Source organism: Trichogramma pretiosum, unplaced genomic scaffold (genome assembly GCF_000599845.2).
Source record: "Trichogramma pretiosum strain Unisexual culture from Peru unplaced genomic scaffold, Tpre_2.0 scaffold182, whole genome shotgun sequence".
Taxonomy (NCBI): domain Eukaryota; kingdom Metazoa; phylum Arthropoda; class Insecta; order Hymenoptera; family Trichogrammatidae; genus Trichogramma; species Trichogramma pretiosum.
In genome coordinates, this window is record NW_019641623.1 from 52468 (window position 1) to 77744 (window position 25277).

Consider the following 25277-nt stretch of genomic DNA (forward strand, 5'->3'; position numbering starts at 1 on the left):
CTCCCTGACAGTACATAATACCCAGGATGGAGGCACCAATTGCACCCAAAATAACCATTGTATTGGGTTATTCCTTGTAATGGAGCTCGGGCGACTGAATCGTCACAAGAACATAACGTATAAACATATAACCTGACAGGTTCATTGTTAATAGGAAATGTTATACCCTCAAATTCGAGAATATTCATTTTTTGTACAAAATACTCGAAAAAAACGTTCATATTTGGTTTATCTTTCCCAAACCACAGACCACATACTATAGGTTTAGATCTACATTTATAAGGTAACTCATTGATGACCAACTGAATGGGCCAGATGGAAAAAGAAGAACTTTTAAAGACAGGTGACCCGTCCGTATTAAACATTGCAGTTATAAAGTTATTTTTTTTATGATCAGGCAAGGAATTTCTTAGTTTTTTATATAGCAAACCATCATAAAAATCCGTTATTTTATCATCATTGTTTGCTCTTCTTTCTACAACAGATTCATAGAAAGACCAATTTTGTTTCATGTGGTGAATTATTTCCAGTTCTGGTCCGATAGACACAAAAAAATCATTGTAGGTTGGATCTTTTACGGAAAATTGTAAGTCACAAGGTACACAACGTAAAAGTGATTCTTGTTTACGATTATACAATTTAACGTAGTTCTTACAATTAGGGCACAGAGCATGGTAGTCTATATTACTATCGATATTAAAAATTTTATCGACTAAATAACGTGTCTCTGGTAAAATTGGGACGGAAAAAAATGAATTGAGCATTTTGAATAAATCGGCTATTGCAGATTGTGGTAGATTGTAAATTAGAGAATATTTTATCACCGAAAGAAAAATTTCTGGCCTAGACACATTAATCGCTGCATCGATGGCATCGTGGATATTGTCATCGTCCAACATTTGTTGTAGATTACTTCGATACACGTTTTCATACTCATTAAGTTGTCCCACCTGGAATTCATCACTGACGTACATTTCTTCGTGATCTTCTAGAAGAATTCGTTCATGCATATCTAGGTCCCAATTATCCTATGATATGAAAAAGAGCCATGAAAATATTGAAAAATAGTACGTCATCGGTCATGAAATATATGATGAGTAAATATGGACTGTTATTGCGACAGGTGTGATAGCGGTAAAAAAATGAAAAATGATTTTGTATGGAAAAATGGGAGACTGAAAATTAAAGTTTTTTAAAATTGTTGAACGCTAGTTCTGATACTTGGTTAAGAATAGAGGATCAACGATGGATCCTTAAAATAAAACTTATTTTAACAACTCCTATAAATGATTCTACGAAATTAATTTAAATCCAATTTTATAGGCTCATTTTTTTAGCTGTTCGTTTTTGGTTAAAAAAACGGCAATAATTATGAACTCAAAAAGTATACAAAAAGGTTACAGCCCAGAAATAAAGTGTTTTTTTCGAATTGAAACATGATTTTACCAAATCTAAAATAGAACTGTAAACTAATGTTTGTAATGCTTTGACATTTGAAAAAAATTATGAAATTGAATTATTAAAATATGACTTTAACCCTCCATAAACGATACATTTTCATTAACATTTTAATTGTAACCATCACTTTTGATGTCATAATTGACGTTATAAATGACATCAAATTCAATGTCATAATTGTCATCACATTCAATGTCACAATTGACATCACATGTATAACACAACCATTATCATATTTATTCTTTGAAACAGTTTACTAACAAAGTAACAAGATCAAAGGGGCTATTCAAGATGAAATTTATTTGTAAATTATGCTTTGAGTGTTACTACTACTTTTACTATGGGACTATGGTTCCTATTTATAATTTATTTGTAAATTATGCTTTGAGTGTTACTACTACTTTTACTATATGGGACTATGGTTACTAAAAGTAATATTATTGTATTTAAAAAGGTTGAAAACTGTTCTAAGTATTTGACAACATGTATGTGCCATTTTAGGTCGTTCAAATGGAATTTACTGAACTAAACACAGGTGTGTCGCCTTAAATGAATGGGAGATTAGATACAAATATTCACGTTCATCTTATGTATTCTGATAAGATTACGACATATATGAATTGTACATACTAACTGTTCATTTTGACACCACAAGTTATAAAATTTCAACATGGAATATTGAAATCAAATTCTAACTTACTTCTACAGAAGAGCTGGATTCAGTTAATGTTGAATCATTTATGTTAATGGAGTTTTCAAATTGATTATTGTTGTCAATCAAAGGTGGCGAGTCAAGTTCCTATAACAGGGGTTTTCAAAGTAAATGAAAAAGAATAAGAATTAATAAATTAAAAGTACGTTTGATTTCTAATAACTTGACTGAAACTAACATTGATTAATTGATCTTGAACATCAATAATATTCATATCTACTATTGATGAGGATGATGCTGTTGATAATTGATTTGCAGAAGATGTATTTATAGATAAAAATTCTTCTTCATCTTTTTGTTCAGCATGAATAATGTTAGATACTGGCTAAAATTAACAAATAAATTTCACTGATTTTTCATTTATGTTAGATTTTTTTATTGTAAACCAAACTATTATAATTTATAATACCCTATAATTGTTATGCCATCTCTCGCATTCAAGACTTGAGTCCGACAACCCATCATTTTCTTGTCTTTTTTTTCTAGCATATCTTGTGGCACGTGGAGTAGAATTACAATTATAATTATGTCTTCTGTTTAAGTTGCACTTGGGCATTATGATTTTTGTGTTGAAACTTAAAACAAACATTACATTGAAAAATTTTAATTCAAAGATAAGTGAAAGGAAACAAACTCATCATGTTTCATATTAGTTTTCTATTAAAAATGAACATAACCCAAATTACGTACATTCATGCAATTCATTAATTTTGACATGAAGATTACTTACTTGTTTAAAGAATCAAAATTCCGCAAGAAAAGATATGAGATTTTTCTTTAGAGGGTCGTAAAGATTCAATTGATTTTTTATGATTAGTCATGAAAAAGTTTGCAAAAATACGATAAACAAAATACTTTTTCGAGTAAATTAAAAAAAATGCAAACAGGTTCGATAGTCATTAATGTTATTAAATAATTTTAAAGATCACTTGAATAAACTTTTTAAATAGGTATGAGGAGAATCATTTAAATCGAAAATTAATATGCGAGGATTTCAATCAACCATTGCCTTGTGAATATGCGTCGTTTATAAGTTTCATGTTCTTTTGGCGCCCGGTATTATACAGCGTGAACTCGTGCGATATATTTCGCGCCAGCGACATGAAACTCCCGAGCCTGACGTAGTCTTCGCAATTCGCAGTGCTGCGCTGTGAATTCACAGCAATACGCCGTGTGTTCAAGTAGCACACCACAACATTTCACGGTCATACGCCGTGATTCATCTACACAGCACATCTCCGCGATACTCATGGCAGCGCTGCGATCGATGCATCGATTCTGTCTGGTGTATTTCTTTATGTACTGAATTTGCAATCTTTCGTTTCCGACTCCCGCCTTTCCTTGTGTAAATCAATGTGCACAGACTGTGGTGTCTGATGAACAATATCCAACAAGTTCGTTAAACACATCTTGTAGCAAAAATTTTAATAATATTGATCCGGAATCATTCATCGCGCATCTATTTCATAGTTTCACGTATTACGCCATTAAAATACTTTTACGAAACTAACTTGGAAAGCTGTTTTCTAAAGAATACGTTATTATGCACTCAAAAAGGTAAGGAAATGTTATTTAACCTATAAATTTTAAAAGCAATTGCAAAATTCATATCAAATGTAAATAATGTTTTGCGAGACAATTCCATCCAATATTTTCAATTTCAACGTAAATCAATTGATAAAAGTACAACGTAACTCTGATAATTCCTTCAAGTCAATTTCTATTTATGTTAAGTGATCGATTATAAAGAATTTTACTATTTACTTATACTCGCTGATTAAAACTTTCAGAACAAAACGTCGTTCAAAAAAATTAAAGTCTATAACATCATTAGAGACTGTATCGACTGCATCAAGGAAGGAATTGAATGATTCAAAAACATTTAATGATGATAAAGAAGTCGTTGACAATTCAAATAAAAATAAATTGCCACAGTCAACATCGTACGCTATGATAAGATTATATGCTAACAACAAGCATACTGAGATAATTGAAACAAAGAAAATCAAAAATTTTGATGGGAATAAATCAAAATTTCCTTATGATGCATTTGTTCATACAGGATACGATGAAAATTCTGTAAAAATATTTGAACCTGCTGCAATTTTAGCAATATCAGGTAATTTTCATTTTATTATTAATTATATCATTAACTATTCACATTCATTTATATTTTCTAATCATATCAATTTATCACAGATGACTATGATACATTGTCAAAATCAGTAAAAAGATGGACTAAGCCCAATAAAAGAGTTAGTGACGTTCAACATCAACTAGACCTCCACGATGAAAAAATTGACAAGAAATCTGCTCCAGGCGATAAGGCCTTCAAAATCAAGGATGGGAAAGTCGTTAAGTCTGCAAAAAAACTGAAATCGAAGAAAAAACCAAATGCATCAAGAGGATTGTTGGTGCGTATATTGTTATTTATAATATTTTATTATAATTATAATAATTTTTGTGATGCATGAAGTAATAAATTATTTCTCGTAGAACTTAGAAAAAAAAGAATCAGTTCAAGAAGCTGAAAAAAGGATGGGTCAAAAAGTAGACTTGCTCAATTTTGAAAACTTGTATTCAGAAAAATGTGATGAAAAAGATATTATGATAGCAGCATTACAAAAGCAACTTCGTGATATGGAGAAAAAATTGCAAAGCAATGAAAAAAGTGAAGTCGAGAAAATGGAATCAAATAATGATACATTCAATGATCCATCTCATCAGCAAATGTTGCCAATCTCTAAGAACAAACAACAATTTGCTGGAGGTATTATTATTTTTTCACCAATATGATATTATATAATAATATATTCATATATAAAACGTAATAATTTATACAAATAAATAAAAATTTCTATGCGTTAGGTAAATTAACAACTCCAGGTATAAAATCGAAAGATATCAAGTCAAATAGGACTCCACTTATAATGAAATTGACGTCTAAGACTGAGAGTAGAATTAGAGATGGTACGTGTGCATAAACGGATACAAAATTTATAGCATCTGAGTGTAAATGTCTTTGTATTTTTTGGAATAGGTTCGCATGTAACTCCGACGTCACTACTTAACATCTCCTCGAAATCTCTGTCAGCACTCAATCGTTCTCACGAACGCAAACGTTTAGAGAAACGCACCCCGGAACAATCCGCCGATTTCTCCAAGAGCAAAAAAAAGAAAATTGCATATGAAAATGTCTCGCATGGCCTTGCACGTAGCTGTGGATTTGGAAATGGTGCGTGTTGAAATGCGATACACAACTTGAACAAAATTTGTAACGTCTGTGTGTAAATGTCTTTTGTATTTTTTGGAATAGGTTCGCATGAAACTCCGACGTCACAATTCAACACCTCCTTGAATTCACTGTCATCACTCAATCGTTCTCACGAACGCAAACGTTTAGAGAAACGCACCCCGGAACAATCCGCCGATATCGCCAAGAGCAAAAAAAAGAAAATTGCGTCTGAAAATGACTTTCATGATCTTACACCTACAATTAGGGGTGGATCAAGGGTAGTTCGTAAATCTTTGCAAGGTAATGTTATCATTGTTTCAATTCCATTTCAGCTCTGTATTAATTAATTCTTTCTTATCGTTAGGTTTTCGAAAAACGCTGATGTCACACTCTAATTCACCAATTTCAACACAAATGCCCGATTTATCAAACTCTCATATCCCGGAATCTGACAAGGATGAAGAGTCAGATTCGAGTATAGTATCGATAAAAAAAAAAGAATACGATACCGACGATTATGAAAATTCAGAGGGTGAAAATACAATGGAGCCACTTACAAAATGGGAGGAAAAAAGCACTGATAAAAAGGGTGATACTACTGTCGTAAGTTCCTATATTTGTAACAAATTGATTGAAATTCATCAAATTCATCAAATTTTCAAACTGAATTTTATTTACAGATTGAAATGTGGCATCTTCATTTTGGAGTATCTGTTCCATTGAGAAGTTGGAAAAAAGCCATTCGAGCAAAGACTCCAACCAAATTTTTACGAGAGCTTATATTGCATTTGTGGAAAGAAAAGAAATTAATTTATAAGACTCTTGACGTTGTTCGCACTGATGAAGCTCAAAACAGAGAGCCAATAACACCCAAGAAGTGGGCAGCTTTAAAAAGTACGGTGTTTATTTTATTTTATGAATTATATTTTGTTTTGTAATAATAAATTTCCTTTTTTAGGAGGTTACATACAATTTCTATTGCATAGAAAGTATATTAAAGAAAAGGTTAATACCGATGGTGAAGATAAAGAAAGAAGAGAAAGAATCAAAGGGTACAATCGGGACATGAGTAATTTAATTTATCAATATAGGGCTAAATATTTTCCACCGGCAAAAAAAAACAAAGCACGCATAGTCAAAAAAAACAAAGTAAGAAAGGCAAAAAATGATTCCCCTATGGGCGAAAATTTATAAATTAATCATTTATAAATTGTCCATTAGATTTGAACGGGTCCGGTCGGTATGGGAAGTAAATTGTGTAGCTCTTAATGGAGATTTCTGTTTATGTTGTTAATTATAAAAAATATACGCCGTTTTAAAATTCACCACCCATGCCAACCCGGTACCCACTACAAAAAAAATTGTTATGTGTTATTTTTAATTATAAAATAAAAGTATTCTATTGCGTAATTACTTACTAAAAAATTTCAAGTACTCCAAAGAGGAAAAATCAAAAAAGGGCGAAAAATAAGTCCCTTGTAGATTGCAATTAATCGTTTATAAGATTTTGATTATAGTATTAGTATCGTATATGTTTTATGATGAGTCAATACTAGTTTAAAATGTTTCATTGTTACTGTATAATGTTCAATAATAAAGTTCAATAATACATTTATATGAGTTTTTATTTGTGCAATACAACCATAATTCTTTGAAGCCAATAATGATATATTGCATCAAATTTTAAATGTTTGATTCGTCAGGAACGATGCGGTTGCACTTGCTGATGTGATATACAGACTAAACTTTTGACATCATTATTGACATAATTATTGACATCATTATTGACATCATTTTTGATATCATTATTGACATCATTATTTACATCATTATTGACATCATTATTGATATCATTTTTGATATCAGAAATGTCTCGATTTGACACATCACGATTTACATCATTTCTGACATCAAAAATGATGTCACTTCTGACATCTGATATGACGTCATTATTTTCAATAGGGCTGCTTGATGGAAGTTTGAGCTTTCTTGACAGCGACAATAATCACGTCGGCAAAGGAAGTCGAAGGCACCGCTGTAAGCTCCTTCTGCTGGATTTTGCCTCGAGGCACTGAAGCAACAGCGTCAGGAATCACCTCTGCAGCTGAATTCGATGGCACACTGAAGAGCTCGCCGTATACAACAGGAGCCTTTGCACATACCTGAGCAGTTTGGTCTTGTTCAGTCGCTGTAGTAGGCTGAAGCTCGATGGCGCCTTTGCGTGGACGGCTCCTTACCCTATCTCGCACCATGGCGGAGGTGATTACAACAGCTGGAGGTCCTGGATCAGTTGTCTTCTTAATTTTACAGCGTGCACCGAGGATCATTACTAGACGCTGATGCCGTTTTTCACTACACTTCTTATTTTTTGATTACCTATTTCTTCGAGCAGCCATGTCACCAGATCAAAGTGCACTTTATCACAATGTCAATGGACTACTACATGATATACGCCGCATGAACGACCAGCTCGACTTCATATTTGCACCGAGAGATTTCATTTATGGGTTGGCACACGACGTACAGCGACAAGACTCTCAACCAATCGTGAGGAACATCACTTGGAGATCGAGACATGAAATCTTGCGGCAATAAGTGAACTAATTATCTTCGTGTACAACCTTGAGCTTGACCAATTTTACAATAGGTCGCTTATAAGCTCCCTTGGCCGTCGTGACAGTGACCTCAGTTACTCTGGTTAAGGGCCAACGAGCACAAGGGAGAACCTCGTCCTTTATTAAAACGATATCTCCAACGCAAAGATTTTTCGTCGCGTTAAGCCACTTGTCTCGCTTCTGCAACGAGAGTAGATATTTGTTGCACCAGCGCTCCCAGAAAGCTTGCATCATTTGAGATACGCGTTGCCATCGATCCAAAGAGATTAATTTTTTCCCGGTGAGTGGCGGCTCGGCGATTACTACTGATGACTCCCCGATCAGTGGTTGAGCCGGTGTCAGAACAGTGTCGGGCTCAAACGTATCAGATAACGGAGTGAGCGGACGAGAGTTCAAAATAGCCTCAATTTGTGGCAACAAGGTAGAGAACTCCTCGAACGTAAACAAGTCGTCACCGACCATTCCGTTTAAATGGTATTTCATAGTCGTGCTTTAAGTTTTAATATAAATCGATTTATTAAAGACTAAAAACTAAAGATACACAAAAATAGTTAAGATTAAATTAGGCAATGGCCTGTGATGACAAATAAAATAATAAATTGAGTTGTCTTTGCCAAAGATAAAATTCGCGAGCACGACTATGATCTCAGCGAGCCGCTGCTCCGCTCAGTGTGCGAAGAGAGAGAGATTAATTTTGCGTCGAGCAAGTACTAACAATTGGCTGACAGCCTATCGGGGTGGCTCGCTTGGCCCTCTCGTAACGCAAGGCACTTGCACCCTTGCACCGCAGTTGCACAAATCACAGCGACTCGACTTATAAAAGAGAATCTATATTCACGAGGTAACAATTACAAAATCAAGGCAAGCGTATGCCTTATGACGTGGCGCAATCGGTAGCAAAGCCAGTAACAGTCTCAGCTCGCGGGCCTATATATCCTAGGCGCGAGCCCCGAAATTATTTCTCTCTCCCCTCTCGTCGCACACCACGAGCGCCGCTACTCATCGGTTGACGATCTGTCGTGCTGAAAATGAAAACCGCTGCCAATTTATTGGCAAAGAGCTTCCTCATAAAAAATAATATTAATAAAAGGCATCGGTTATTAACGTGAAAATTCGTATTTTTAAATTTTAATTCAATGTCTAGTGTCCTAACTACCAGACGATCACGACCTGCCTACACTTCTATGTTAGCCAAAAGGCCGAGAAAACAAAAACTCATACAGACATTTGTTGGTAATTCAATGTAGTTTCCAAATATGTAAACCAAATTGTCCTACGACGTCTGGTTCCAAATCTCGATTTCAAGCCTATCACAGGACTTCCTCTATGAGAAAGCAAAAAAACAACTTTTCATTTCAAGTCGTTAATTTTAAAAATATTCGGTAAATCTCTATTTTTTTAATAGAGAATATAAAAATAAAATATAAAAATTCCTTCATTTCGCTCCTTCAGTTTGCTAAGACTTATTTCGATCGATAAAATTATTATTTTCTCTCTCTTCCCCTTTCTTTTTATTTAAACATAAAATTTACATACATTCAGACGACGAAGACGAAACCTACGAAGAAGACGAATGGTCTAAAAACATGCGGGAGACGATGATGCGAAATGAGATACTGCTCGATGCACAGGCAAAAGCCACAGAAAAACTTCCGAAGGCAATGACTTCGCTCATCTACTCAAACAACTCGGTCATTCGAGCACAGCAAGAAAAAATGCTACAGCAAGAAACCACAACTAGGAAAATTGACATGCTGTGTGACTCGATAAGAAATCTGATTGATCAGACCCGACGTCAAAATACCGTGGATTCAAACATTCAGAATAAGGTACATAACTCTACCATGAATCCAGATTCAAATAATGCGAGATTTTAAGATGTTAATTCAGAGTTTAATGAATAGATCAGATACCTCTGTAACGAAGAAAATTTTCATTAAAAGGAATCATACTCTAAATCCAAAAATGCAAATGGATATTTGGCTCGATCTCCTCAGAAGTGAATTGAGAGCACATAATCTCATTGACTCATTGACTCATCGAAAAAGATAAATTTGATCATTTAAATTCAGAAGAGATTGAAGAGTGCAAACAACGAGTACGGGACATTGTTACCAATCGTCTCGATTCCTATTACCATAAGAAAATTCTGCATATAACAGAACCTAAAGAGTTGATTACAAAACTGATTGATATCAAGAGGATTGAGAACAATGTCCTGGGAGAAACAATCAGAGAGAAACTGTACTGCATGAGAAAAACTTCTGAGGAGAACGCAAAAGAGTATGCCGATGCATTTGATGGTCTAGTGAATGAATTCGACAACAGTTACACTGAGAAAATGACAGAAGCTGAAAAAGCCTCAATTTTTTATCATACACTCAAAGATAACTGTACTCAATTTCAAACGACTTATCTTACCAGAAAGTCATCAGACAAGCCAATGAATTATGAGGAAATGAAAAATTTACTGTTGCAGCTGGACAACAGAGCTCCAACTAAGACTACTCAAAATTCAGAGAAGACAGTACCTGTGGTCAACGTTGTCAAAACGTCATCCGCTGACAAGTGCCACAGATGCACCAAAACTGGTCACTGGGCTAATGAATGCCCACTTAAACCATGAAATTTGTGGTTCTGTTACACCTGCAATGATGTGAAGAAACATAAGTCCGAGACTGGTCCAAACAAGACACAAAAGTATGTATCTGATTCTAATAATACCACTAAACGCACTAACCCAATGAGAGGAAGAGGTAATGCTAGAGGTAACTTTAAAAGAAGTAATCGGTATAAACCCTATGATAAACAACCCAAGGCTAACTTAACAGGTGAGTCCTCTATGATTAATAATACTTCAACAAATATATCTTTTATCTCGGATTCAGGGGCGACCGAACATATCATTCAAAAAAAAGAATTACTGAGCGATTTTATAAAAAGTAAACTTGGAATAATTAAATGCGCGAATAAAGATAGCTCAGCAAACATTAAGATTGATGGAACGGGTACCCTAAAGTTTACTACAAATAATAATAAAGAGATAAAGTTGTGGAATGTATTGGCTGCAAATAATGTCGCGGAAAATTTATTGTCCCTTCGTAAATTTGCAGACGCGGGATATGGTGTATACCTTGATAATGCAGAGTTAAGTATTTTTGATAAATCAAATAATAAAGATTACATCAAAGGTATATACCATAAACCGAATTGGATAGTAACATGTAAATTTTCGGAATTCTACCGGAAACACCCAATCCAATATGAAGTAATAGCTAGATTAACTGATACCGAGCATTTGCAAGCAACTGAAACCCCGCAAGTTTCAGAGCTTGGGAGGGAGGATTCAGAGTTTAGAAGGGAGGATTCAGAGCATGAGGACTTATATATTCCAAGAAAAATTACATACTTCAATGAAGAGATCCCCGAAAACGAGATAGAAAAATTTACATGGAACTATCCTCTATATTCAGACTCAATACATGAAAGCGAGGGCATGCTATGCCATAGAAGGCTAGGTCACGCGTCTCGAGATTACCTTATTAAATTACAAAAACAAATGGAAGTACTGAAAGAGGTAAAATATGGTAAGGAAATACTTGACTGTGATATTTGTATACTGGTAAAAATGGAAAGGCAACCGTTTCAGAGCATGAGAACAAGGTCGGACAGACCACTCCACACTTTACACACTGACACTATGGGGCCGATCACCCCTCAATCATTCCCAGACAATAAGAGATGGATTTTAGTTATTGTGAATGATTTCTCCAAATACGCCAAGATATACTGCATCACAAATAAATCAGAATCAGGAGACTGCTTGGAAAAATACTTAAGAGAAACAAGGAATTTAAGAGGCAAAAATGAAAAAGTATGTTTTATACGGAGTGACAATGGGACGGAATTTACAGGTGGTAAATTTGCAGAAATTGTTGAGCATGAAAAGGCAACTTTCGATTTTGCACCACCATTTACCCCTCAACTGAACAGAACAGCCGAAAGATTTAATAAAACTATTCAGAATAAAATCAGAGCTCTTATGTTCGATTCAGGTTTGCCCGAGTCCATGTGGAGTCTTTCTGCTGAAGCAGCAACATATATCTACAATAGAACTCCTCACAAAAGCAATGGTTTCAAGACACCTATATCGCTAATGAATGAAAATATAAAGAATAATATCGACAAGATTGAAAGATTCGGATGTTTAGCTTACGCTAAAATACTCACCAATACGAGAAAATTCGACAAGAAAGCAGCAAGAGGAATTTTTTTAGGATATAGGCCTATTTGGCCTTCTTATTGTGGCAACCGAACAATAACCGATTTCTCATATCGAGACATGTAATATATAATGAGAAAGTAACTTACCGAAACATCAAAGAAAATCGACAACTACAACAGAAAATTCATGAAGGGGAACCAAAGTTGGTACAAGAGGAGACTGAGGAAGAGGAAACAAAGTCGATAGAAGAGAAAATTAATGAAGAGAAAATTAGCGAAGAGAACGATTCAGTACCGAAGGAAATAGTAAAAGAAAAGCCACCACCAGTTAAAAGAAAATCAGAACCACCGACGAGAATACTTCCTAAAAGAGCAGCCAAAAATAATCCACAGAGAGATCCAAAATTTGTCTACCAAATATTAACTGAGCCAATGAGAGAGTCTGATGAATGCCAATTATACAGAAGTATTGCTGAGGTATGTAGAGACCCGGTAACTTACAAGAATGCTATGAAATCTAAAGAGTCACTACATTGGCAAGCAGCAGTTAACGAGGAATTGAGATCAATGGAGAAAAATAACGTCTGGAGCTTAATTGAAAGACCATCACAAGAAATTATTATAGATTCCAGATGGGTCTTTAAAAGAATAGTGTCACCGAATAATGAGATAATATACAGAGCAAGACTCGTGGTCAGAGGATTCAAGGATACAAATGATTACGAGATCAGAGAAACTTATGCCCCGGTATCAAGAATGACGATAATCAGATCAGTGTTTGCGATCATTAACAAATACGACCTTGAAGCCATACAACTAAATGTCAAAACAGTTTTTCTTAATGGGGTTCTGGAAAATGACATATATATGGAAATTCCGGAGGGAGTAAATATCAATGAAGAGTCAAAGGAAAAATATGTGTGCAAACTCAATAAAGCTCTTTACAGATTAAAAGTCACTCCAAAGAGGTGGAACAAGAAATTTTCAGAGGTAGCTATAAAACTTGGACTGCAAAATGATATAAATGAGCCATGTTTGTACTCTTGGCGTTTTCAGGGAAAGCTTGTTATTCTAGTGCTATATGTTGACGACATAACCCTTGCAAGTAATTGTCATGCTAAAATGACAGCGATACGGGATAATTTATGCAAAGAGTTCAAATGAAGGATCTGGGTGAACCCAAAGTATACCTCGGCATGGAAATTTAGAGAGATAGAAAGAATCGGAAAATCGAGTTGAAAAAATCGGAGTATATCGAGAGAATACTTGAAAAATTCAAAGTGACAGAGTGCAAACAGCAGGCTACTCCAATGATTACGAGACAAGCTAAAAAGATTGAGAATAAAATTCCAGAGAAACAACAGGAGATGATGACCCCCTTTCGAGGGCCGTTCAGAAAGGCGATGTACCTGGCTGAAGTAACTCGCCCGGATATTGCTTACGCAGTTAATTTACTCTCCAGAAGACAGATTGTTCCAACAATTGGTGACTGGACGGAAGTCAAAAGAATATTCAGATATCTAAGAGGTAGCACAAATGAAGGTTTGGTATACAGAGCGAAAGAGGACGAGATGAAGGTATTTACAGATTCAAGCTTCGGTGATTGCGAAGAGTCTAAATCTACGAACGGTAACATCATCAAAATTTTCAATTATACAGTTGCTTGGAGAAGCAAGAAACAGACTCTAGTAACCAGGTCGACATGCGGAGCAGAATATTATGCTATGAGTGAGACGTGCCAAGAAATTATATCATTGGATAAAGCTCTAAGAGATATGATAGGCAAAACTTTCTATCCTGTTGTTATAAAGTGTGATAATAAGTCCTCTAAGAGTTGTACTGAGATGGAAGGGAGCAATAAATTAAAATGTTTTGATTTACCTATTTCAGAGATTCAGAGTACAATTAATGAAAGAGAAAGAACTGGCATTAAATTTCCTATGACTGAGATACACGGGGATTTTATTAAACAATGCGTAAAAGATAATAGGGTTAAAATCAGTTGGGTACCCTCTAAAGAAAATCTAGCTGACATAATAACAAAGCCATTACCTCTTCCAACTCACAAATATTTAAGAGACAGAATAACCAATTTTAATTCCTCAAAGTAATATTCAGAGTTCATTATACTAATCATGTTCGTTTGTTGCTTGGATTATCAGCGCTTCGAGCTGATAATATATATTCTTGATTCGTTCTCTTATATTTTTCACACTCTTAATTATTTTTCAAAATAATCCTGTTTGAGTTTTGTGCAGAGTGCGCAGTGTTTATTTTAGTTTGTGTTTAACACAGTTTTTCAGAGTGTTTTAATAAAGCTACATGTTCTTTGTTTGCTCCTATTGTTTCATTTAATCTACGCTATCAGCCAAAATAGAGCAGGATAAAATCCGGCAGCTTATTGATTAATAATCGCTTATTATCGTAATGACTTAGCAGCACTTGCCATGCGGCAGCAAAATGCTCGCCACCTGACGGAACTTCTTGAAGCAGCTCAGCAGCCTCGCCCTTGACGTAGTTTCTCAAATAGTTCATCTTGAATATATTGGGTAGATTCGGACGTTCGATCACCATTTCTCTGAACGTGTCCCGAAATCTAACCCAATCCTGAATGTCACCCGAAAAGTCACCGATGACGATCGTTGGCAGCTTCGCTCGGTTTACGTCCATATCTTTTACTATGCCGTAGGCGGCGGGCTGAGTGCCCAGGCAAAGAGTCTCTGCCTTCACCTTGAGGAGTTGATCCTGAAAACGACCTAGATTCGTCAAGAATCCTTCATACGTTGCTTCGTATTTGTTGTCGGTGAAATACGGATCATCTGCGTCCGCATCTGTATCTTCTTCCAATAGTTTATGAGCAGCTTTGAACTCGGTCCAACGGATTTTTAGTTGCTCCATGCGCGACATGCACGCGCCTATGGTCATCAACTTTTCGCCCAATCTTCTGAAGTTCTCATACGCTTTCTCTATCAGTCCGGCTCTTTTCAGCTGAGCCTTCATTTTAACAATGTTTTGTACTTATACTTCAATCAAATACGCTACTGACTCAATTCAAGCTCGATCTATTATTAATCAATCCCACCCAGCAAATATGTCCGGTTACGAAGGACCATATTTTTTGTAGTGAAAGGTCAAAAACAATAAAACCTTTTATTTTCTCTAAATTTGCTGTGATGGAAGGGATAAAATCAAATGATCTTAACAAGAATTTTTATTCAGTAAATATATAATATTTATTAAATTATTAAACATGAATGAGTATAATACAATGCTAATTTATAAAATGGTTGAACAAATCGTGTCGAGTATTTGTTTACTTATAAGACTTCACGCTTAGCGTCGAGTCGCATTCGCGATCTTCAATCTAAATTTTGATAGATTGATTCATCGGACTTGCCGAGTGTGAGTGCAGTCGCGCATTGCTTTCAGCAAAATAGCTGGTTAGCAGCAGAAAGCAACGATTACTCAAGTGACCTCGGGCTAGGGGTTGCCCCTTCAACGGTCAGCTCTCGAAATCGTCAGCGCGCTAGAAGACGAATCTTCCTTAGCCCACAACTCCTCGAGCTTCGCAGCGCGCAAGAAGACAAGTCCTCTTCAGGCACGAAACTTGAGCGTGCAGTGCAAACTGCCACCAGCATTCGCTAGGAATCAAATAATGCTGGTAACGCTATACTCTCTTATGCGGCTAACTCGCCTTTTATTTGCGCGCGAACGACCATCGGAGTCGTTGCCACCTATCGGTGACGAACTAAAACACCCACACTAAAACTAACAGTAACTAAGGCTGCTCTCATTAACAGGATAGAAAAAGTAAATCATGTTCTATTTAAATATTTTCTTTTCCAACTTCAAGCCCTATTTAATTAATGGGCCTGGCTATTCAGGGGAATTTGGTGGACGAAAACATTTTCGTACACGAAAATTTTATGAAAACTCATGTATTCGACAATTTTCGTACACGAAAATTTGGATTTTCCAGGATAAATTCTTCGACGAAATTTTCCGGAAAATTTTCGCACACGAAAATTGGGACAACAAAATTTTACAAATTTATTTGCCAAAAATTTCGTGGACGAAATCTCGAAATTTCTACAACGAGTTTATTAACGAAATTTTCGGGAAAATTTTCGTGTACAAAAATTTGGTCAACAAAATTTTTCGAGACAATCATTTTATCTGTCAACAATTTCGCAAACGAAAAAAATTTCGTACACGAAAGAAGGTCGATGACTTGAAATTTTTCAACATATTTCATTCACGAAATATTTTCGTTCACGAAGTTTTTTCGTACACGAAATTTTTTCGTTCACGAAATTTTTCAATTGGGTAAGCTGCCCAGTTAATGACCGAATTGTTGTTTTTCAGCGTTAGAAAAACTAAAAAAAAAAGAATGATTGCGTATAGAAAAAAACTAAATAGATCATCGCGTAGCTAATTAAATGTTAAGCCAATTAAAAATACAGAAAAAATATTTTAGTTGGTCTCTACCCTACTGAGTCGAAAAATGTTTTTAATTTATATCTTTTTTCTAAACTGAACATCGAAAAACGGCTCTATGGGAACTTTCATTTTATTGCTCTGAATAACTGGTAAAAATTTTAGCTAATTCCACCGATCAGATTTCCTGGAAAACGTGTTTGAAATTTTTACACGTTCCCCCAGCTTGAAATTTTCGAACTTGAAAATTTCGGTGGAATAAGCTAAAATTTTTACTAGTCATTCAGAGCAATAAAATGAAGGTTCCCATAGAGCCGTTTTTTGATTTTCGATTTAGAAAAAAAGATATAAAGTAAACAAATTTTTCGACTTTGTAGGTTAAAAATGTGGGGTACAGACCTCCTTAAGGTGATGCCGAAGCTCCGATTTTGACCGGCCGAGTATTATAAGTATAAATTAAAATAATTTTTATACTAGGCCGATTTTTTAAAAGCGGCTCTGTGGTGCCCTCCGAATTGATGCTGTGAACAACTGCGCCAAATTTCATCCTATTTCATTCGTCAGTTTTACCAGAAAACGGGATCGAAATTTTTGCCTAACGTTTGCAGGAAAAAAAATTTTGATCCTGTTTTCCGGGAAAACAACCCGATGAAATTGGCGGAAATTTGGTGCGGTTGTTAGTAGCAACAATACGGAGGGCTCCACAGAGCCGTTTTTCGAAAATCAGCCTGGGAAAAAAGTTACAACTTGTTCAATACTTCTTTATTTATAGTTAAGGTGATGCCTTGGCCCCAATTTTGACCGACCGAGCATTAAAAATGTAAATTGAAACAACTTTTTTACTAGACCGATTTTCGAAAAAAGGCTTTGTGGAGCCCTCCGTACTGTAGCTGTGAATAACTGCACCAAATTTCAGCCAATTTCATCGGATATTTTTCTCGGAAAACAGGATCGAAAATTTTGATTACTGTTTACAGCATAAAAAATTTTGATTACTGTTTGCAGCATAAAAAATTTTGATCCTGTTTTCCCGGAAAACTATCCGATAAAATTGGCTGAAATTTGTCGCAGTTGTTCGCAGCAACAATACGGAGGGCTCCACAGAGCCGTTTTTCGAATATCAGCCTGGAAAAAAAGTTACGAAAATATACATTTTCTGTGCTCGGTCGGTAAAAATTGTGGCCAAGGCATCACCTTAATATAATTTATATGGATCGAAAGTTGGATCAAACTGTAGGTATAACATTGTTCAATAATGGACAAACATTACAAATCAGATTAAAATTCGCATATTCAATTTATAAGTAATTATTCATCTAGTAGTCATTAACTTGGTGGTGGTCAGAAACTGGGCGTTAACCCTACCCAAATATATCGAAATATAATGATTTCACCAGGTGCACTCGAAAATCCTGATAAAAACCATTCTCTATTACTCTCTTTAAATTTCTTTCTTCATAGGTTGTAACTTGTACGTCGCGGCATCATCTTGTCATCTTTGTGTGAAGAAAAATTTTTCACGTTTTTTCGTGAACGAATTTTTTTCGTGAAGGAAATTTTTTCGTACACGAAAAATTTTGTCCATGACTTATTGTAGCAAATTCGAAATTTCGTGTACGACAATTTTTCCGAAAAATTACGTCGATGAACTTATCCCGGAAATTAAAATTTTCGTACATGAAAAATTTTCCGGAAAATTACGTCCATGAACTTATCCTCGAAATTTAAATTTTCGTACACGAAAAATTTTCCGGAAAATTACGTCCATGAACTTATCCTCGAAATTTAAATTTTCGTACACGAAAATTTCCGATTTCCTGAGTTTTACATTTAATATTTCGTGCCCCATTTTCCCCTGAATAGCCACTTCGTTAATTAATATAGGCAACCACAGTCTCGTATAACTAATACGAGTAACTAAAGACTTGTATAAATAATACAAGCACCCGAGTCCTCTATAACTACAATAGGCAACCATAGCTTCGTATAACTAATTCGAGATGGTAAAACCCCATGTGAATAACACGCAGGAGTAATACCGTATACATTATAACCATTTATAATATAAATATAAACACAGAACTCGTGTGCAGGCGAAAAGCTTATGAATCGTCCGACTTCACACCGAAAGCTCTGAATTTCACCGGCTCATAGTAGGCAAAACAGACACACACACACACACACACACACACACACATACATCGGCCTATCGGCCTCCTTGGCTCAGTGGGTATAGTTCTTGCCTGCTGATACAAGGTACGCCGTAGGGCGTGGGTTCGATCCCCACCAGACGAATTTTCGAGGTTCGTTTTTTCGCCTGGTGTGGTCGAGCCTGTGCCTGAGGTGGAGCGGGTACCACTCAAAAAGAAGACCCGGGCTATGTCATCAGCCTCCGAAGCGGTAAAAAACCNAAAAAAAAAAAAAAAAAAAAAAAAAAAAAAAAAAAAAAAAAAAAAAAAAAAAAAAAAAAAAAAAAAAAAAAAAAAAAAAAAAAAAAAAAAAAAAAAAAAAAAAAAAAAAAAAAAAAAAAAAAAAAAAAAAAAAAAAAAAAAAAAAAAAAAAAAAAAAAAAAAAAAAAAAAAAAAAAAAAAAAAAAAAAAAAAAAAAAAAAAAAAAAAAAAAAAAAAAAAAAAAAAAAAAAAAAAAAAAAAAAAAAAAAAAAAAAAAAAAAAAAAAAAAAAAAAAAAAAAAAAAAAAAAAAAAAAAAAAAAAAAAAAAAAAAAAAAAAAAAAAAAAAAAAAAAAAAAAAAAAAAAAAAAAAAAAAAAAAAAAAAAAAAAAAAAAAAAAAAAAAAAAAAAAAAAAAAAAAAAAAAAAAAAAAAAAAAAAAAAAAAAAAAAAAAAAAAAAAAAAAAAAAAAAAAAAAAAAAAAAAAAAAAAAAAAAAAAAAAAAAAAAAAAAAAAAAAAAAAAAAAAAAAAAAAAAAAAAAAAAAAAAAAAAAAAAAAAAAAAAAAAAAAAAAAAAAAAAAAAAAAAAAAAAAAAAAAAAACATACATCGGCCTCCTTGACTCAGTGGGTATAGTTCTTTCCTGCTGATACAAGGTACGCCGTAGGGCGTAGGTTCGATCCCCACCAAGCGAATTTTCGAGGTTCGTTTTTTCGCCTGGTGCGGTCGAGCCCATGCCCGAGGTGAAGCGGGTACCACGCAAAAAGAAGACCCGGGCTATGTCATAAGCCTCCGAAGCGGTAAAAGACCCCGATCACTGTGCGAGTTGGAAGCGATAGGATAATCATAAGTAGGAGCCCGAGGCGAGGACTCACAAGGCTGGCAATAGATGGAGCACAACACTCCCATGATGAAGTCGGAAGCGAGAACCACACTCACAAGAGGGCGCCAGATGTGAGAGCCAAGGCTCTGCTGGAGCACATGACGGCGCCTGAAGCGCGAACCACACTCACAAGATGGCACTAGACAGCGAGTTCTAAAGAAGATGTCCAACTCAGGAGGAGATGCCAGTAATATGTGACCACGCAGCAGATGGCACTGAAAAAGGGGATACGACAATCGACGATGGCATCGTGCAGGATCGAAGGTTCACCAAGCAGAAAGAAGATGAGTCCCTGAATCCCTAATCGTCGCATATCACTATGCGACGGATGGAGGATGTATGGAAAACAGCGACTAACAGAAGTAGCAGAAATGCTCAACTAACCCCGGCCTCACAACTTTTGTGCGGGGGGTTCTCGGATCTGCCCCAAAATTTAGTATGTTATTTGGGTATGTGAAAATAGGCTTCAGGTAAATTTTTAGCCCTCTAGGGGCCTTGGGGCCCAATTTTGGGTCCCTCGAAGGTCCAAAAATAGCCGTTTTTACCTATTTTTACGTATTATTCAAATAGCTGTAACTCAGGCACCAGTGCATATTTTTTAACTCTGAGGGTTGCATTTTTTAGGTCAAGGTATGTACTTTTCATAAAAAAATTATGTAGAGCTCGATAACCCCACCCCCGGTTATGGGAGGGCAATGAAGGGGGATAAAAAATCCCAAAATTGTCGTTTTTTAGCTTTTTTTAAATTAATGTAGAAGGCAATAGGATTGAAATTTTGACTTTTGCAAGGTCTCATTTTAAAGGTATTTTTATTACCTTTAACTTGCCGTGGGCAGATTTAAGATTGAGTCAAAAACGACGGAGATGGAGCTGTTTAAAGGTGCCAACATTATGAAAAAAGGCGTTTTTTCGAGATTTCGATAAGCTGTAACTTTTTTTCTAGTAACATGAATCTCTTTGAAATTTTATGTGAAAGTAGTTAATTACATGTAGTTTGAAGCCATGTAGGTAAGGATCTTGGTATTTTCCTCTATAACCGAAAACGAGGCCCCGGAAATCCGGCATTTTAGCCCTTATATAGGCAAAATACATGTTAAATTGGGCGGCAAAACTATTTGGCAACTCCTAAAATTATCGCAAAATAAACATAAAAAAAATCAAAAACGACATATCGAACGTATTTTTCGACGAGAAATCTAATGGTAACCTAGAATTTGACCTCGAACATAACCTCTAAGCTATAGCGAACCAAAATTGATTTTTCGAACGGTAAACCCCTTTTTTTATTTCAGATTTGAAAAGAGCGAAAAATTTTACGTTAAAATACATAGTTTGTTTTTTTTCAAGGTAATTTTAAGAGCGCCACAGATCGAAAATAAACTCTTTGGCTATGAGTTTAATATTAATTCAAATGGAGCCTTCATTTTCAAACTGTGGCACCCTTAAAATTACCTTGAAAAAAAACAAACTATGTATTTTAACGTAAAATTTTTCGTTCTTTTCAAATCTGAAATAAAAAAGGGGTTCACCGTGCGAAAAATCAATTTTGGTTCGCTATAGCTTAGAGGTTATGTTCGAGGTCAAATTCTAGGTTACCATTGGACTCCTCGTCGAAAAATACGTTCGATATGTCGTTTTTGATTTTTTTTATGTTTATTTTGCGATAATTTTAGGAGTTGCCAAATAGTTTTGCCGCCCAATTTAACATGTATTTTGCCTATATAAGGGCTAAAATGCCGGATTTCCGGGGCCTTGTTTTCGGTTATAGAGGCAAATACCAAGATCCTTACCTACATGGCTTCAAACTACATGTAATCAACTACTTTCACATAAAATTTCAAAGAGATTCATGTTACTAGAAAAAAGTTACAGCTTATCGAAATCTCGAAAAAACGCCTTTTTTCATAATGTTGGCACCTCTAAACAGCTCCATCTCCGTCGTTTTTGACTCAATCTTGAATCTGCCCACGGCAATTTAAAGGTAATAAAAATACCTTTAAAATGAGACCTTGCAAAAGTCAAAACTTCAATCCTATTGCCTTCTACATTAATTTAAAAAAAGCTAAAAAACGACAATTTTGGGATTTTTTATCCCCCTTCATTGCCCTCCCATAACCGGGGGTGTGGTTATCGAGCTCTACATAATTTTTTTATGAAAAGTACATACCTTGACCTAAAAAATGCAACCCTCAGAGTTACAAAATATGCACTGGTGCCTGAGTTACAGATGTTTGAATAATACGCAAAAATAGGTAAAAACGGCTATTTTTGGACCTTCGAGGGACCCAAAATTGGGCCCCAAGGCCCCTAGAGGGCTAAAAATTGACTGAAGCCTATTTTCACATACCCAAATAACATACTAAATTTTGGGGCAGATCCGAGAACCCCCCGCACAAAAGTTGTACATATATGAAAAAACTGCTCATATATATATTTGGTACATGCCTTGTAAATACAAGGTACATACATTCTATATATATACCTGGTATATACCTTGTGGAAACGTATTTTATATTTCTTGCTTTCTCAAAAATTCTTACAAAACCCTGACTATACCTAGCGAGCGTGAGCGAGTGAGGTAATTCGCTAGTAACCATTAAAATTGGTTCAACAATAATGATACGACGAAATATCGATGTTTATTTAGGTCTAGTCAAAGCTAGTGGTCCTGCTATCATTAAATATAATCGATTGAAAAAAGAGTTTCGACCTGATTTGCCACAATACAATGACGCCCCCATAATGAGTAAATACCGGACTAGAGATAATAAATGAGTTCCACAACCCATTTCAATTCAAACAGATGTAAATAAAAAAAATATACCAATCGTAACTGATGTAAAAGGACTAATAAATGATGATGGTTACTCCTCTTATGTTAATGTAACATTGCAATGTTTGTTTCATTGTGAAGCTATAAGAAGAGTTTTGTCGGAAACCAAAGAGGAATTAATTTTAAAAAAATTATTCCAGTCCTACGCATCAGGTGATAAGTGGAATTTAAGAGATTTGAAACAGTTTGTTAACATAAAATATTTATTGCCCATTAACTATGATGTTGCAGAATTTTTAGTTGAATTAATTTCGAAACAACTTCTTTTACAACAAATATTATCACATGAATTGACTAAAACTCTTTCATGCACAGGTTGTAAAGACATTGAAGTTGTTAAATGTGAATCCAACTATATATTACAATTAATTTTACCGAGTAAAGAATATGCTTATACTCTACAAGAAATATTTGATTACAATTTCGATAAATAGATAACAGTTCCAAGTCATTGTAAAAATTCGTATAAATGCCAACAATTACAACGATACGAAGAGGTCCAATTAACAAATTCCACGCTAATTATTAAACTTTTGAGTTACGAAGACAAAGATGAACAAGCTTTGAGAAAAGTTTGTCAAAAAATTAATGAAGTTCATAAATCGATCGTAACCATAAAAGGTAAAAAATTTAAAGTAGTAGGAGGTATATTTCACCATGGTAAAAACATTCCTAACGGCTATTACACTAACATGCTCCAGATAAATAAACAATGGGTATTTGTTCACGACCAATCTGTTAAACCAAAACAATGGCCTAGATCATCTGCTAATATATACATTTTGTTTTTAGAATTAACTTAAAATATTACATTTAGATTTTTTTATTGTACGATTTTTAAATAATAATTTACATACCACTGTTAAATTTTAGGTTATGTTGCCACTATTCAGAATACGTATTTAAAAAATATTTACTGTAAGTGTTAAATACTGTATAATTAAAAATCGAATTATTTTATTTTAAATATTAAATATTACATACCACTGTTAATTTTGCATAAGTTTATCATTTTTTTTAACAACGTATATTTGAATAAATAATAGTTACTATATATGTTAATATAATTAATTCCGTATTAGATACGTTTAGGGGTAGTTATAGGTTCGGTGATAAAAATTTCAGTTTGATTAAATGTACTTGACTTAATATATTTGATTTCAATAATATCATGGGCGATTAATTGATAATTTACAATTTCAAAAATTAGCAAAAAAAAAAATATTTTGATAAAAGGAATTACTCTTCGGAATTATTCTATTTGTAAATTCTGGTGTATTTCAATACGAATTCATAAGAATGTATTCATATGGTATTTTATGTATTGCGAGGCAGTTGGCGCGTTTAGCGGCGATCGGCATGGCAGAGTGCTGGCGGACGCGAGCGAGGGGCAAGCCCTCGCGGCGGTGCCATGTTCCTCTCCGACCGCGGCAACGTACACAAATAGGCTTCGCGTGGGGGCATCACCCGTCTCCCTCGCACGCACGTGCGCCGTGCCCCCCATGTGCTGAGAGGATCCACCACAACGCTGAGGCACCGAGAGAGGGGAGGTCGCGCGCTCGTATAAATACGGGCCACGCAGAAGCCGAGATTTATTATTATTCAGTCCAAGCCTCTGAGCAGTAACCTGAAACGAGGACTCTACCTGAGACACTCGAGGTAAATTTTAACTTTTTTTTCTTATGGGATTTGATGTGTGTGTGAGCGCTGGCGCCGATACGCATCGTACGTTGTATGTAGAGTGAAAGTAATAATAATAATTGTATAGCGCGACCGAATTATGGCGCGAAATTAAGTAAATAATAAATGTAAGGGGGTATTTTTGTAACGGGTTTTTGCGGCAGTTAAAGCCGATCGGTATTAAAATAAAAATCAGTTCTTCTCTGCGCTCAGAGTCGAAGACTACCAAAGAAAAAAAGCGTCCTTCGACCTCTACTTTTCTTAAACTTTCCCGCCTTTTCACATATCTCGACGAAGACTTAGCCAACGGACACCCGACCCTACACCAAGTGGCGTGCCCAACGTGTGTCTTCTCTACAAAAGAGAATCGAAGCAGCAGCAACGACGATACCCTCGACCCGGAGAGCTCATGCCTATCGACGATAAGAACAAGAACTCACTGAAAAAACGGCCACGCAAGTCAGCAACACCTCTACGCAGCAACAAGCGGCCAGCAGGTGAGCGAGCGCGCGGGACCAACACACTTCTGGGAGTGAAAAACCCAGTGGCGCCCAGTGGAAGAGGAGCGAGCAGCGGCCACCCCGAAGCCGTCAACGTCGAGCAGCAGACCGCAGCTGCCGAAGTGTTGGCACTGTAACGGCCGACACATGAACCGCGATTGCCCGAATCGCCCAGAGAGCCCCAGAAGAGACCAGGAAAACTGGAGGAAGGCGGAAGACGTTACGAAGCCTTCCGCCGACCACAAGTAAATAATTTTAACGTCCGAGGAGGCAGACTACCAACAATCCGAGTCGCCTGCAAAGGAGAGGAGGTA